We start from the raw sequence: 14,683 nt of genomic DNA, 5'->3' as shown, positions 1-14,683 counted from the left end.
TCAAGAAATTAGACTCAATAAAATACCATTTAAGGTCGTAGAAGAACATAACTATGGCTTTTCAAAGATCATCTAGACTCACAGATACACTTCAGTCGTCTCAGTTAGTGTAGGTAAGGCAAACACCAGATGCTCATTAGGCAAAGTTACATAAACAGCAACCAAGAGGGAAAACAAGATGCCAAGAGTGGAAAGGATACTCAACAGGAATGGCTGCATAAATTAAAGTATCTGTACTATGGAACAGGTCGTGCACCTGTCAAAAAGAACAGGGCAGAACTGTGCGTCCCATCCTGGCAGGTGTCTCTGGTGCATGTACATCATCCCAGAAGCAGGTGAGAGAACAGTGGCTGTTGGCAGCATGGGTGAAGTGACTTTCATGTTTTATTGGTACTTTTGTACCCTTTTGTGCTATATAAATTGTTTTCCACAGCATTTATCAGTTATGCAATTAACTGATAAAAAGGGAAAAAAGGAAATGAGAAAGGGAAAAAGAGATGGGAAGAAGGGAAAACAGAAAGGAAACCAACAGGAGCCAGAAGCAAGGTGGCAGGTACCCAGGGGAGCAGCGTGGTGAGGAGAGACCCGAGCGAGATGCCCCCAGATTCAAGCCCTAGTCCTGCTACTAAATGTGGGCAACTTAAACTCTCTAAGCTTCAGTTTACTCATGTGCTGAGTGAAGATAACGTTATTTCTTACCCTATGGAGTTACTGTGAGCATTAAAGGAGCTAATTTTTTAAATGTACCTGACACAATGCCTGGCCCAGTGTAAGTACCCAATAAATGGTAGCTGTTAATTTCAGAGAATACTAAAATAACTTCACCTCTAAATCTTTTCTTCTTTATACCATAATCTTAAAGTATATAATATTTGGTATAAATTCTTTTCACTAGTTTAGAAAAGTAGTTTTTAATAATGACCATAAAACCAATCCATTTGGAGAATATATGCTGCTGGTACTATTAGAAATATATTGCAACCCTTGCACATAAGTACCTAGCATCTTGTCCTCACTCATCTCACCCTGAGCCCTAAACTTCGTGCTTCTTACCCAGAAATTTCATTCTTCAGTTTGTCTGCAGCATATTATAAGACTGATAAGTACCTGTATCTCTTCAAGTCACCCCACAGTAGATGGGTAGAAAATGGGTATTACTCAGGGGCATGTTCTTAAGACTATATTTTCATGTGAAAAAAATAAAAGGAAATCAAAACTCTAATCATAAACCAGAATAGATTTCCAAGTAAATAATAACACTCCTCACTTCCAATTCAGAGTAAGAAACTGATTAAAAATTTTAAATTGCTTTTTCACAATAACCTAATTCAGTCAACATAATGTTCACATTTGTTTTTCAAATGTTGGCCTCATGTGTTCCCCCACGAGCCCCATGTGAAGCTCATGAATTATCCTAATAAACAAAGTCTTGCCTAATGAAGCATTATTCTTGTGAATCTCACTATATTCTACCCCTCCTTCTAATTATTAAGACTTTTCTTGGAAAAAAAATTAAAAACACTTAACACTGCACCTTCTTTTGTGTTTATAAGTCCACTTACATGTTACAGTCCTTGGATTTATGCATCTCATCAACACTACAAAACCTAACCTTGTATTTAAAAGTCTGAAATCTAAATCTAGACCAGGGGTCGACAAACTTATTCTGCAAAGGATAGCAAATATTTTAGGCTTTGTGGACCAAACAGTCTTGGTCACAATGATCACCTCTGCTGTTGTAGTGAGAAAGCAGTCATAGACAACATGTAAACAAATGGATGTGGCTGCATTCCAATAAAACTTTATTTACAAAAAAAGGCAGCAGGCTGGCTTTGGTCCACAGGCCACTGTTGCCAACTCCTAATCTAGAGCAGCAATTAAGTGAAATGTGTATGACAGTCTTCTAACTACTCTTTAAAAATTTAGTGACACATGTCTCTGACCAATCAGTTGATGGGTAATTTTACTTATTTAATGATTAGCATTACTAATTTTACTAAATTATTTTCTATCCTTATTAATTCCATTTAGATTCTTCCCAATATTTAACTAATTTTTCATAATTCTGCACTTTAAATATAACTTGCTTAATGATTCAGTATTTCCTCATGAATCCCATTTTCTAATATTTATCATTTTTATACCTTTGGATTCTCTCCAAATTTCCTATGAAAAGTACAAATGTCAGCACTTCTCTGCAAATGAAATGCCTTACAAAATTAAAAAATAAAACAAGCATTTACATGTTTCCTTTTCCCTTCATTAAAAAATCAAGGCAATGGGGCTTCCCTGGTGGCGCAGTGGTTGAGAGTCTGCCTGCCAATGCAGGGGACGCGGGTTCGCGCCCTGGTCTGGGAAGATCCCACATGCCGCGGAGCAACTAGGCCCGTGAGCCACAGTTGCTGAGCCTGCGCGTCTGGAGCCTGTGCTCTGAAACAAGAGAGGCCACGATAATGAGAGGCCCGTGCACCGCGATGAAGAGAGGCCCCCACTTGCCGCAACTAGAGCCCTAGCACAGAAACGAAGACCCAACACAGCAATCAATCAATCAATCAATAAATAAAATTAAAAAAAAAAAATCAAGGCAATGATTAATAAAGATATTCTTTTAAGGAATGGTAGCCAGCCTCTAAGATAGCCAAGGATCCTCACCTCCTGGTACTCACACCTATGTATCACAGCTCAAGGGGTTTCTGTCTTGGTCTTTAGGATGGCTTGCTCTGGACAAAGCCAGCTGCCATGTCACGAGAGGCTCATAAGCCGGTGAAGAGGTCCATGTGGAGAGAAACCAACTGGCCAGTCCCAACTTGCTAGCCATGTGACCCTCCATCCCCAGCTTCCAAGCCCCAGCCAACATCAAACTAAAACCTCATAAGACACCCTGAGCCAGAACTGCCCTACCGAACAGCTCCAGAATTCCTGCCCTGCAGGAACTGTGGATGACAAGAAATGGTTACTGTACAAAGGTCTGGAGTGATTTGAAGTCACAGGGGATCCTCCTCATCTGATTAGGTTACAGTTTAGCTTATTTTGTATAACTGTTTTGGTCAGTGGCAGCTGCAGTTGATAAACAAGCATCTCCTGTCTTGCAATAGGATGGGTTTACAGGACGAGACTGATATTAGCAACAACTGATTTGGCTGTATGGTAGTAATGACTGCTGTGCTGTATTTCTTCAACAGTAACTTGACACTTGCTGGGCGGAAAGCTGTGTGCCAGATGATCAAAGTAGTTGATTTCTACAATCTGGCAGATGACCCACAATAACAGTTACATCCAAAAAACAATCCTTACTTCACTTCTATTCTTGCCTATGTGAATCTCACTGTTTCCCAAGGCAGTATTTTTAAACCCTGGTCTGACCCATTAGAGGATAATGAAATGCAGTTAATGGGATGCTTTCTGCCAGCACTTTAAAATAATGACACAGAAGAGAAGGTACAGGTAGTAAGGGGAAAATAATTTTTCATTTCAGTTTTATATAAAGAAATGTATTTGTATGTGAACACTGGGTCATGTAACAATATGTATTTCTTGTTGTAGATAATGGTCAAAAAAGTTTAACACCAGTGACATAAAATGCCAAATACATTAACATCCTAGAAAACTAATGAGTCACCATACTCTCCCAGTTCTCACCATCTTGCTCTCCTTTTCCGACTTCTCTTCTGACTGCCTGTTAAAAACCTGGGCTTCACCGCTCATTTTGTTTTCACATTGATATTTTAAAATCCACGTGGAAATCGGCTTTTTCCTAACTTCAGTTCTGTCCATCTTGAGGGTTGGGAATAGGGAAGTCCCTTTTCCTTGGGGACATCCCTTTTGAAACACACTCAGTGGCTGTCTTGAAAGAGTAAGGCAAGCAAGAAGAGGAAGATTGCATAGGGAACCTGAAATGACCCTGAGATCACTGGGACTTCTGACCAAATGAATCACCTTCACTTTCCCAACATGCTAGAAATAATCAGATACGCTGGGCTTATAAGTTGATTTTTAACTCTGTAATGTCCCAGCAACAATTATATTTTCCACCCGGTGAATGTTCCCGTTGTTATTACTAATATGCAGTAGGTAAAAGCTCTCTGCTTTTATGACAAGGGCTGCAGACAGACGACGTATCTTCCGTGCAGAAGTATCTTCCAGTGCTCTCTTCTGTAGTGCCTGGTACAGGCTTTGCATTAAGCTGATCAAAGAGTGAATGTTTTTTTAAAAGGCATTTATTTTGGTAAATAAAAAATAAATTTATCCACTCTACGGATAATTCACTTACTAATTTGTAATGCTTCAAGAGGAAGGCATTATTATCCATGAGGAAGTTTTCCTAGCATTAAGGTAGTATTTCTACCACTGAAAATATAAATAATAGAGCAAAACATTTCTTAAAACTGCCTAATAGGAGGGAAGATTTCAAGATTACTCCAAAATGAGACAGGATGAACAAAAAAAGCTCAGGGTGATGATGGTTGTATTGTGAACTGATGATTTTCTTTCTATCAAAAACACACAATGGGGGCTTCCCTGGTGGCGCAGTGGTTGAGAATCTGCCTGCCAATGCAGGGGACACGGGTTCGAGCCCTGGTCTGGGAAGATCCCACATGCCGCGGAGCAACTAGGCCCGTGAGCCACAATTACTGAGCCTGCGCGTCTGGAGCCTGTGCTCCGCAACAAGAGAGGCCGCGATAATGAGAGGCCCGCGCACCGCGATGAAGAGTGGCCCCCACTTGCCGCAACTAGAGAAAGCCCTCGCACAGAAATGAAGACCCAACACAGCCATAAATAAATAAATAAATAAAAATTGTATAACTTAAAAAAAAAAAAACAAACAGATTTATTTAAAAAAAAAACGCACAATGAAGCTTCAGAAAAGCCATGGAAAAAATGATACTAAACAATAATAAAAAAAAAAAGATACTAGGAGTAAGATTGAGGAGACCTTCAAGATGGCGGAGGAGTAAGACGTGGAGATCACCTTCCTCCCCACAAATACATCAGAAATACACCTACATGGGCTTTTCTGGTGGCGCAGTGGTTAAGAATCCGCCTGCCAGTGCAGGGGACACGGGTTCGAGCCCTGGTCCGGGAAGATCCCACATGCCGCGGAGCAACTAAGCCCGTGCGCCACAAGTACTGAGCCTGTGCTCTAGAGCCCACAAGCCACAACTACTGAAGCCCGCGCGCCTAGAGCCTGTGCTCTGCAACAAGAGAAGCCCGCGCACTACAACGAAGAGTAGCCCCCGCTCGCCGCAGCTAGAGAAAGCCTGCATGCAGCAACAAAGACCCAACTCAGCCAAAAATAAATAAATTAATTAAAAAAAAAAAGAAAGAAAAATACACCTACATGTGGAACAACTCCTACAGAAGATCTACTGAATGCTGGCAGAAGACCTCAGACCTCCCAAAAGGCAAGAAAATCCCCACGTACCAGGGTAGGGCAAAAGAAAAAAGAAAAAACAGAGACAAAAGAATAGGGACGGGACCTGCACCTCTGGGAGGGAGCTGTGAAGGAGGAAGGTTTCCACACGCTAGGAAGCCCCTTCGCGGGCGGAGACTGCAGGGGGCGGTGGGGAAGCTTCAGAGCCACGGAGGAGAGCGCAGCCACAGGGGTGCGGAGGGCAAAGCGGAGAGATCCCCGCACAGAGGATTGGTGCTGACCAGCACTCACCAGCCCGAGAGGCTTGTCTGGTCCCCCGCCGGGGTGGGCGGCGGCTGGAAGCTGAGGCTCGGGCTTCGGAGGTCAGATCCCAGGGAGAGGACAGGGGTTGGCTGCATGAACACAGCCTGAAGGGGGCTAGTGCACCACAGATAGCCAGGAGGGAGTCCGGGAAAAGGTATGGAACTGCCTAAGAGGCAAGAGACCATTGTTTCCAGGTGCGCGAGGAGAGGGGATTCAGGGCACCGCCTAAACGAGCTCCAGAGACAGGTGCGAGCTGCGGCTATCAGTGTGGACCCCAGAGACAAGGATGGACCACTAACGCTGCTGCCAAGAAGCCTGTGTGCAAGCACAGGTCACTATCCGCACACACGCCCCCGGGAGCCTGCACAACACGCCACTGCCAGGGTCCCGTGATCCAGGGACAATTTCCCCGGGAGAACACACGGCGCGACTCAGGCTGTTGCAGCGTCATGGTGGCCTCTGCCGCCGCAGGGTCGCCCCACATTCCAATTATGACTACTGTACCCCTCCCTCTCCCCAGCCTGAGTGAGCAAGAGAGCCCTAATCAGCCTCTGCTTTAACCCTCTCCTGTCTGGGTGGGGAACAGATGCCCTCAGGTGACCTACACACAGAGGTGGGGCCAAATCCAAAGCTGAACCCCAGGAGCTGTGCGAACAAAGAAGAGAAAGGGAAATCTCTCCCAGCAGCCTCAGGAGCAGCGGATTAAGTCCCCACAATCAACCTGACGTACCTGCATCTGTGGAATACCTGAATAGACAACGAATCACCCCAAAACTGAGGCGGTGGGCGTTGGGAGCAACTGTAGACTTGGGGTTTGCCGTCTCTGCGTCTGATGTGTTTCTGGTTTTATGTTTATCTTAGTTTAGCTCTTAGTGCTTGTTATCATTGGTGGATTTGTTTATTGGTTTGGTTGCTCTCTACCTTTTTTAAAAAATTTTTTTCCCCTTTTTTCTCTTTTTGTGAGTGTGTATGTGTGTGTGTGTGGGTGGGTGTATGTTTCTTTGTGTGATTTTGTCTATTTAGGTTTGCTTTTACCATTTGTAATAGGGTTCTGTCCTTTTTTTTTTAAGTTTCTGTTGTTGGTGTTTTTTTGTTTGTTTTTTCTTTTTACAAGTGTGTGTGTGTACGTCTCTGTGTGATTTTGTCTGTTTAGTTTTGCTTTTACCATTTGGTTTGAGGTTCTATCTGTTCATTTTTATGTTTGTTTGTTTGTTTTTTTCTTCCTTTTCTTCTGAGCTGTGCAGCTGGCAGGGTCTCGGTGCTCCAGCCTGGTGTCGGGACTGAGCCTCCGAGGTGGGAGAGCCGAGTCCAGGACATTGGACCACCAGAGACCTCCCAGCCCCACATAATATCAATCAGCGAGAGCTCTTCCAGAGATCTCCGTCTCAACACTAAGACCCAGCTCCAACCAATGGCTAGTAAACTCCAGTGCTGGATGCCCCATGCCAAACAGCGAGCAACTAAACAGGAACACAACCCCACCCATTAGCAGCGAGGTTGCCTACAAGTCATACCAAGTTCACAGACACCCCAAAACATATCACCGGACAGGGCCCTGACCACCAGAAGGTCAAGATCCAGCCCCACCCACCAGAACACAGGCACCAGTCCCCTCCACCAGGAAGCCTACACAAGTCACTGAACCAACCTCACCCACTAGGGGCAGACACCAAAAACAACGGGAACTACAAACCTGCAGCCTGTGAAAAGGAGACCCCAAACACAGTAAGTTAAACAAAATGAGAAGACAGAGAAAAATGCAGCAGATGAAGGAGCAAGGCAAAAACCCACCAGACCAAACAAATGAAGAAGAAATAGGAAGACTACCTGAAAAAGAACTCAGAGTAATGATAGTAAAGATGATCCAAAATCTTGGAAATAGAATGGAGAAAATATAAGAAACGTTTTAACAAGGACCTAGAAGAAATAAAGAGCAAACAAAAAATGATGAACAACACAATAAATGAAATTAAAAATTCTCTAGAAGGAATCAGTAGCAGAACAACTGAGGCAGAAAAATGGATAAGTGACCTGGAAGATAAAATAGTGGAAATAACTACCACAGAGCAGAGAAAAGAAATAAGAATGAAAAGAACTGAGGACAGTCTCAGAGACCTCTGGGACAACATTAAATGCACCAACATTCTAATTATAAGGGTCCCAGAAGAAAAATAGAAAAAGAAAGGGTCTGAGAAAATATTTGAAGAGATTATAGTTGAAAACTTCCCTAACTTGGGAAAGGAAATAGTCAATCAAGTCCAGGAAGTGCAGAGAATCCCATAAGGGATAAATCCAAGGAGAAACATGCCAAGACACATATTAATCAAACTATCAAAAATTAAAGACAAAGAAAAAATATTAAAAGCAGCAAGGGAAATACAACGAATAACATACAAGGGAATCCCCACAAGGTTAACAGCTGATCTTTCAGCAGAAACTCTGCAAGCCAGAAGGGAGTGGCAGGACATATTTAAAGTGATGAAAGGGAAAAACCTACAATCAATATTACTCTACCAGCAAGGATCTCATTCAGATTCGACACAGAAATTCAAACCTTTAGAGACAAGCAAAAGCTAAGAGAATTCAGCACCACCAAACCAGCTTTACAACAAATGCTAAAGGAACTTCTCTAGGCAGGAAACACAAGAGAAGGAAAAGACCTACAAAAACAAACCCAAAACAATTAAGAAAATGGTAATAGGAACATACATGTCAATAATTACCTTACATGTAAATGGATTAAATGCTCCAACCAAAAGACACAGACTGGCTGAATGGATACAAAAACAAGACCTGTATATATGCTGTCCACAAGAGACCCACTTCAGACCTAGGCACACATACAGACTGGAAGTGACAGGACTGGAAAAGATATTCCATGCAAATGGAAATCAAAAGAAAGCTGGAGCAGCAATACTCACATCAGACAAAATAGACTTTAAAAGACTATTAAAAAAGACAAAGAAGGACACTACATAATGATCAAGGGCTCAATCCAAGAAGAAGATATAACAATTGTAAATATTTATGCACCCAACATAGGAGCACCTCAATACGTAAGACAAATGCTAACAGCCATAAAAGGGGAAATCGACAGTAACACAATAATAGTGAGGGACTTTAACACCCCACTTTCACCAATGGACAGATCATCTAAAATGAAAATAAATAAGGAAACACAAGCTTTAAATGACACATTAGACCAGATGGACTTAATTGATATTTATAGGACAGTCCATCCGAAAACCACAGTATACACTTTCTTCTCAAGTGCACGTGGAACATTCTCCAGGAGAGATCGTATCTTGGGTCACAAATCAAGCCATGGTAAATTTAAGAAAAGTGAAATCACATCATGTATCTTTTCCGACCACGATGCTCTGAGACTAGATATCAATTACAGGAAAAAAACTGTAAAAAATACAAACATATGGAGGCTAAACAGTATGCTACTAAATAACCAAGAGATCCCTGAAGAAATCAAAGAGGAAATTAAAAAATACCTACAAATGACAATGAAAACACGATGACCCAAAACCTATGGGATGCAGCAAAAGCAGTTCTAAGAGGGAAGTTCATAGCAATATAATCCTACCTCAAGAAACAAGAAAAGTGCTCACCTCGGCAGCACATACACTAAAATTGGAATGATATAGAGAAGATTAGCATGGCCCCTATGCAAGGATGACACGCAAATTCATAAAGCGTTCCACATTTTTGATATATGGAAAATGTAAGAATTTAATATAGTCCCTTGATAATGTTTATTAAAAACTAATAGTAAAGTCAAGTATAAAGATTCCTTTACAAGTATATGATTGTTTTATAAAAAAAAAAAGTTAAAAAAAGAAAAAGAAAAAAGAAACAGGAAAAATCTCAAAAAATAACCTAAACTTACACCTAAAGCAATCAGAGAAAGAACAAAAAAACCGCAAAGTTAGCAGAAGGAAAGAAATCATAAAGATAAGATCGGAAATAAATGAAAAATAAATGAAGGAAACAATAGCAAAGATCAGTAAAACTAAAAGCTGGTTCTCTGAGAAGATAAACAAACTTGATAAACCTTTAGCCAGACTCATCAAGAAAAAAAGGGAGAAGACTCAAATCAACAGAATTAGAAATGAAAAAGGAGAAGTAACAACTGACACTGCAGAAATACAAAGGATCTTGAGAGACTACTACAAGCAACTGTATGCCAATAAAATGGACAACCTGGAAGAAATGGACAAATTCTTAGAAAAGTACAACCTTCCAAGACTGAACCAGGAAGAAACAGAAAATATAAACAGACCAATCACAAGCACTGAAATTGAAACTCTGATTAAAAATCTTCCAACAAACTAAAGCCCAGGACCAGATGGCTTCACAAGTGAATTCTATCCAACAGTTAGAGTAAAGCTAACACCTATCCTTCTCAAACTCTTCCAAAACATAGCAGAGGGAGGAACACTCCCAAACTCATTCTAGGAGGCCACCATCACCCTGATACCAAAACCAGACAAAGATGTCACAGAAAAAAAAAAAAAACTACAGGCCAATATCACTGATGAACATAGATGTAAAAATCCTCAACAAAATACTAGCAAATAGAATCCAACAACACATTAAAACACATAAAAAACATACACCATGATCAAGTGGCATTTATCCCAGGGATGCAAGGATTCTTCAATATATGCAAATCAATCAATGTGATACAATATGGTCAATGAAATAAGTTCTAAAGGAAATAATCTCAATGTGTAATATATTTTCATCTATCCTTTTGCCGCTGGGGATTACAAACTTATTAATATATTAATTTCATGAGTCATATATGCAAAATAAGACCTTAAAGATAAACAAACATTATAGGCTATTATAGTTATTCCATGGAAACATGTATTCTAGGTTGGCTATTACCAGAAGCATCAATAAAATTGCATAGCTAGAAATATCATTTCTAATATGATTTATTTCTATAATGGTATTGAAACCATGACATGAAAACCAGATCAACAGAATTCTAATATTTTAAATTGTTTATATCCCCCCATATTTTCCTTTCCCATCCATTTACAACGCTGAAAGTAGCATTGCTGTACTTTCAAAATGAACATACCAACCTGAAAACAGATTTTACTTATGAAAACATGTATTAAGGTGGGATGGAAAACGGGGAGGAAAATTACTTGGGGGGAAGGTAGCAGAGAGGAGTGGCAACTTTAATCTTCCTTTCTAATTTTACTTCAAAGACCCGATGTTCTTAATACTAAAGTAAGATTCTGTTCTAGACACTTTACTCTCAGCTCTGCTCACATCCGTGCTTAGTAACCTAGCAATGTTTAAACCTGCATATGCATGAGGTGGCCACACTTTCCTTACCACCCGATCATCTGTATTTCTGCCATTTTTCATCACAACCTTGTTGAGGCTAGCAGCGTTCTGACAGACTGTAGACCCAAAATGGTGCTCATTGCTCCAATTAAAATATGTAAGCAATTTGACAAAGAATCTTTGAGAAACAAGCAGCCATCACTAAGCATCCTCTCTGCAGAAATACTTCTCACCACTGAGTGGCACAGAAACAGAAACAGATCACAGATTTTAAAAATGAAAATGTTTGCCTCACGTTCGTAAAAACTTGTTCTCATGAGACTCATTTCTAAGTGCTCCGTTTAAAAGCGTTAGCTTGGGAGCACTGAGAACTTATCGGCATTCACCCAGGGGAATGAAGAATGAAATTAAAGTGAAGATGAGCTGGTCTAATTTTTCAACCCTTTATTTCACTCTAAAATACTTCCATTTGAAGATGTACTAGTGTCTTCTTCGTATGGGCCCAAATTCCCTGACAGAGGCTCACAAACATGGGGTTGTAACACGTGGTGGCCCCCAGTGATTCTCACCTCCTGGTAGTCAAGCCCTACGCAGTCCTCTTGCCTCACCTGTAAGGTGAGGTCACTGAAGACACTGAGGCCTCCCTCTTGTTCTCTCTTGAATCGCTCACTCCGGGGGAAGCCAAGCACCATGACCTAAAGAGCTGTGGCCTCCCACCGATCAGGATGGACTTGGAAGCATATCCTAGCCTTAGCCAAGCATTCAGGCGACTACAGCCCTGACCAACATCTTGACCGCATTCCCCTAAGAGACGGAGCCAGACCACCCAGCTAGGTCACTTCCGTAATTCCTGACTCTCAGAAACTCTGAGATATTAAATGCTTACTGTGTTAAGCTGCTAAGTCTCGACGTAGAGAGAACTAAGGTACAATACTTCTTTATTTTTATCCATCACATGTACAACCAATTTGAAGCTCAGGAGGCCTAGAAATGTTAGATGCAGATAGGAAAACACTTTGCAACCCAAATATGGAGGCAGAAAGTCAGATCTAGACACATCGAAAGCATGCCTTTTGTAATTCCATTTGAAAGACCTCACATGTGTAAACTGTTGCTACTGAAGCCCAGAATGCTGCTACACCAGACAAGGCACCATTAGAGTACTGATAAAGGCTGTCATACAGAAGATGCTCATTACATGACTGACCAATCAGTGAATGAATAAACGCAGCAGGAATGAAAGAAATGGATGATGCCAAGGCTGATGAAGAGTCATAGCACACAGATCTTTATAATCACTTGTTTGCAATGTTTCTTTCAACCACCAGAGGGCAGGAATGGCACATTGTTCTTCTTTGACCCACTAGCATTTGCAATGCCTAAAGCATGTAGAAGGAAAAGAATATATAAAGTCTGCACAAATGGAGGGACAGAGGAAGGGAGGATGCTTGTTCATAAGTGGGAAGAGATTAAGTCTGACTATAATGTCTCAAAAAGCTTCTTGGAGTGTGAGCTGCATTAGAGTACAGGACTTCATATACTGTTAATTAGTGCTAATTCATGAATTACATAATTTAATACTAAATCATAAATGGTATTTTAGATAGAGAATAAAATAAAAAAGCATGGAGGCTGAGAACATCAGACCAATATCAAGGAACACATGACCAGAGCATAGGGAATGTGGTCTGGGACTCAATTTTAATCTAACCTTTTTACTCTTACTCGTTTTCTTCTACGTACTAACTAGAAATTAGTTGGTATTATTCTCTTATGAAATGTCTCTTTCTACAGAAAAGAAGAAATGTAGTATACTGAATTCAGGCACATTCTCAGCTCTCCACAGGTGATTATAATCCAACTTTTTTGTTCTATGTAACCCAAACAAGCATCAGTGTGTGCCTGGGAGAAGCTCCATCCATGGCACGTGCAGTGCCCAGAAAGAAATAATTACCCTGTCTGTGGCCAGCCTCACTAACTCTACCCAGAGGGCAGATGTCACAATGCCCTTGGAAATCTTTTTATCAGAGCAAGTACTTTCCAACTGCCCTAGTATTTTTAATGTTGCCTTCTAGTAAATAGTTTTTATTGAATTAAATTTTAAAATATCCATCATTTTCAACTGAATTGGAAGCCTACTCCTAATTACAAAATTAGCAAAACCATTTTCCTTTTCCTTCAAGTTACTTAGCTAGAGTCAGGGACGACTTCATATTTTATTTTATGTGGCCTTTGGCAAGTTATGTTGCTTTTATGGTTTATGGTCTTGATTCCTAGATCTAAGATTTATGGTTGGCAAGAATATTTATAAGCCTATAGAGACAGATAACGAATAAAATGGAATCCCAACATTTCCAAAAGGATATCCTTACTGAAAGAAGCTGAAGGAGATAAATGTGTTAACCCTCAATTAATCTAAAAAGGCATTAATAAAAATGTCCCATTCCCCTCATCTACAATAAAAAAAACAAAATGTTACACGTATGTTTGTAATAAAGATCAAACTGTCCCAAGAATGACCATTATAAATTTGTTAATGATAACAATACTGAATCTACATTTGTGGGGCAAATCTTACTGATAATAATTGAACAGAGTAAAGCATTTAATTCTGTTCAGTGGGCCCCTACTCATCTGTAAACCCCTGAATCGTTTGCAGGATTTAAAATACGTAAGTACATAGTATTCTTCAGAGGAATGAGAGACTCTCTGAGCCTCAAATGACAGAAAATCCAATTCAAAAGAACTTAAACAAAAGAAGGGAAGTTTATTGGCTTAAAAAATTGAAAAGTCCAGGAATCGATCCAGAGACTCAACTCACACGATAAAGGGGTGTGAGTCTGTCTCAGTTCCACACCCCGCTCCCTCCCCGAGTCTCCTTTCCCATGAGGACAGCTCTTGGCTTACACCTTTACAGCTTCAAATCCAACCAAAGAGATTCTTTTCCTCCAGAGTTTCAGGAAAGTCCCAGGGTCAAGTCTCACTGGTCCAGTCACATCACGTGCACATTCCTAGGGTCAGGTGTGCATCAAATACAGGACAAGACCAGGCCTGAGAGCGAGCAGGGAGTTATTTCCCAAGGAAAATACAGGTTAGATTGTCAGGAGAAAGAGGACGATGGGCAGGGAACAAAATAAAGGGAGGCCGTCGACGTCTGTACACGGCTTCAAAGAGGCCCCTGGATGCCCTCTCCAGAGTCAAGAACCAGTGTAAAAAAGGCTTAGAGAAGAACATGCACATTTCTAAAACGCAACCTGAAATCTAAGCTTGCACGACACTGACTGGCGGCCTACCCACAGCCGGTGCCTTCCTCGTCCTCCTCACATAGGGGCGCTGCACTCCCTCCGCAGACGCCCCGCCACCTCTTCCCGAAGCACCGGTCTGGCTTCTGACTCTGGGGTTCCAGGAACCTCTCTGACTTTCTCAGGCATTCACTCCCCAGTTTCCTCTCCTCTTTTTCTACCTTATTCTATCACTAATCTATCTTTTCCTGTCACTTCTATTCAAATGAGTCTCAAATATTCACCTCCGGACCAAAAAAAAAAAAAAAAATCCTTAAAAAAATTCCACTCCCACATTGTAAAAAACCAAATATACACCTCAGAACCTAAGTACCGCGCCCCAAATACCCAAAACAAACATCTCCCCTTTAAAACCCAGCCCTTCCTCCCTCTCAGTTATCTGTGTGAGAAA

At 41.1% G+C, this 14,683-nt stretch overlaps 1 protein-coding gene and 1 non-coding gene across 5 annotated transcripts in view; one reads left to right on the top strand and one right to left on the bottom strand.

Annotated features, from left to right (window-relative positions):
* Window positions 1-14,683, bottom strand: part of PLEKHA5 (pleckstrin homology domain containing A5) — a 241,684-nt gene that overhangs the window by 156,388 nt on the left and 70,613 nt on the right. The gene's annotated exons all lie outside the window — the stretch shown is intronic.
* Window positions 9,287-9,393, top strand: LOC137776039 (U6 spliceosomal RNA). Its single transcript, XR_011076161.1, has one exon. It is a non-coding gene; the product is annotated as a U6 spliceosomal RNA (small nuclear RNA).

This window comes from Eschrichtius robustus, chromosome 13 (assembly GCF_028021215.1).
Source record: "Eschrichtius robustus isolate mEscRob2 chromosome 13, mEscRob2.pri, whole genome shotgun sequence".
NCBI classification, from domain to species: domain Eukaryota; kingdom Metazoa; phylum Chordata; class Mammalia; order Artiodactyla; family Eschrichtiidae; genus Eschrichtius; species Eschrichtius robustus.
Note: the sequence above shows the minus strand (reverse complement) of the source record. Positions and strands in the feature narration are given on the sequence as shown.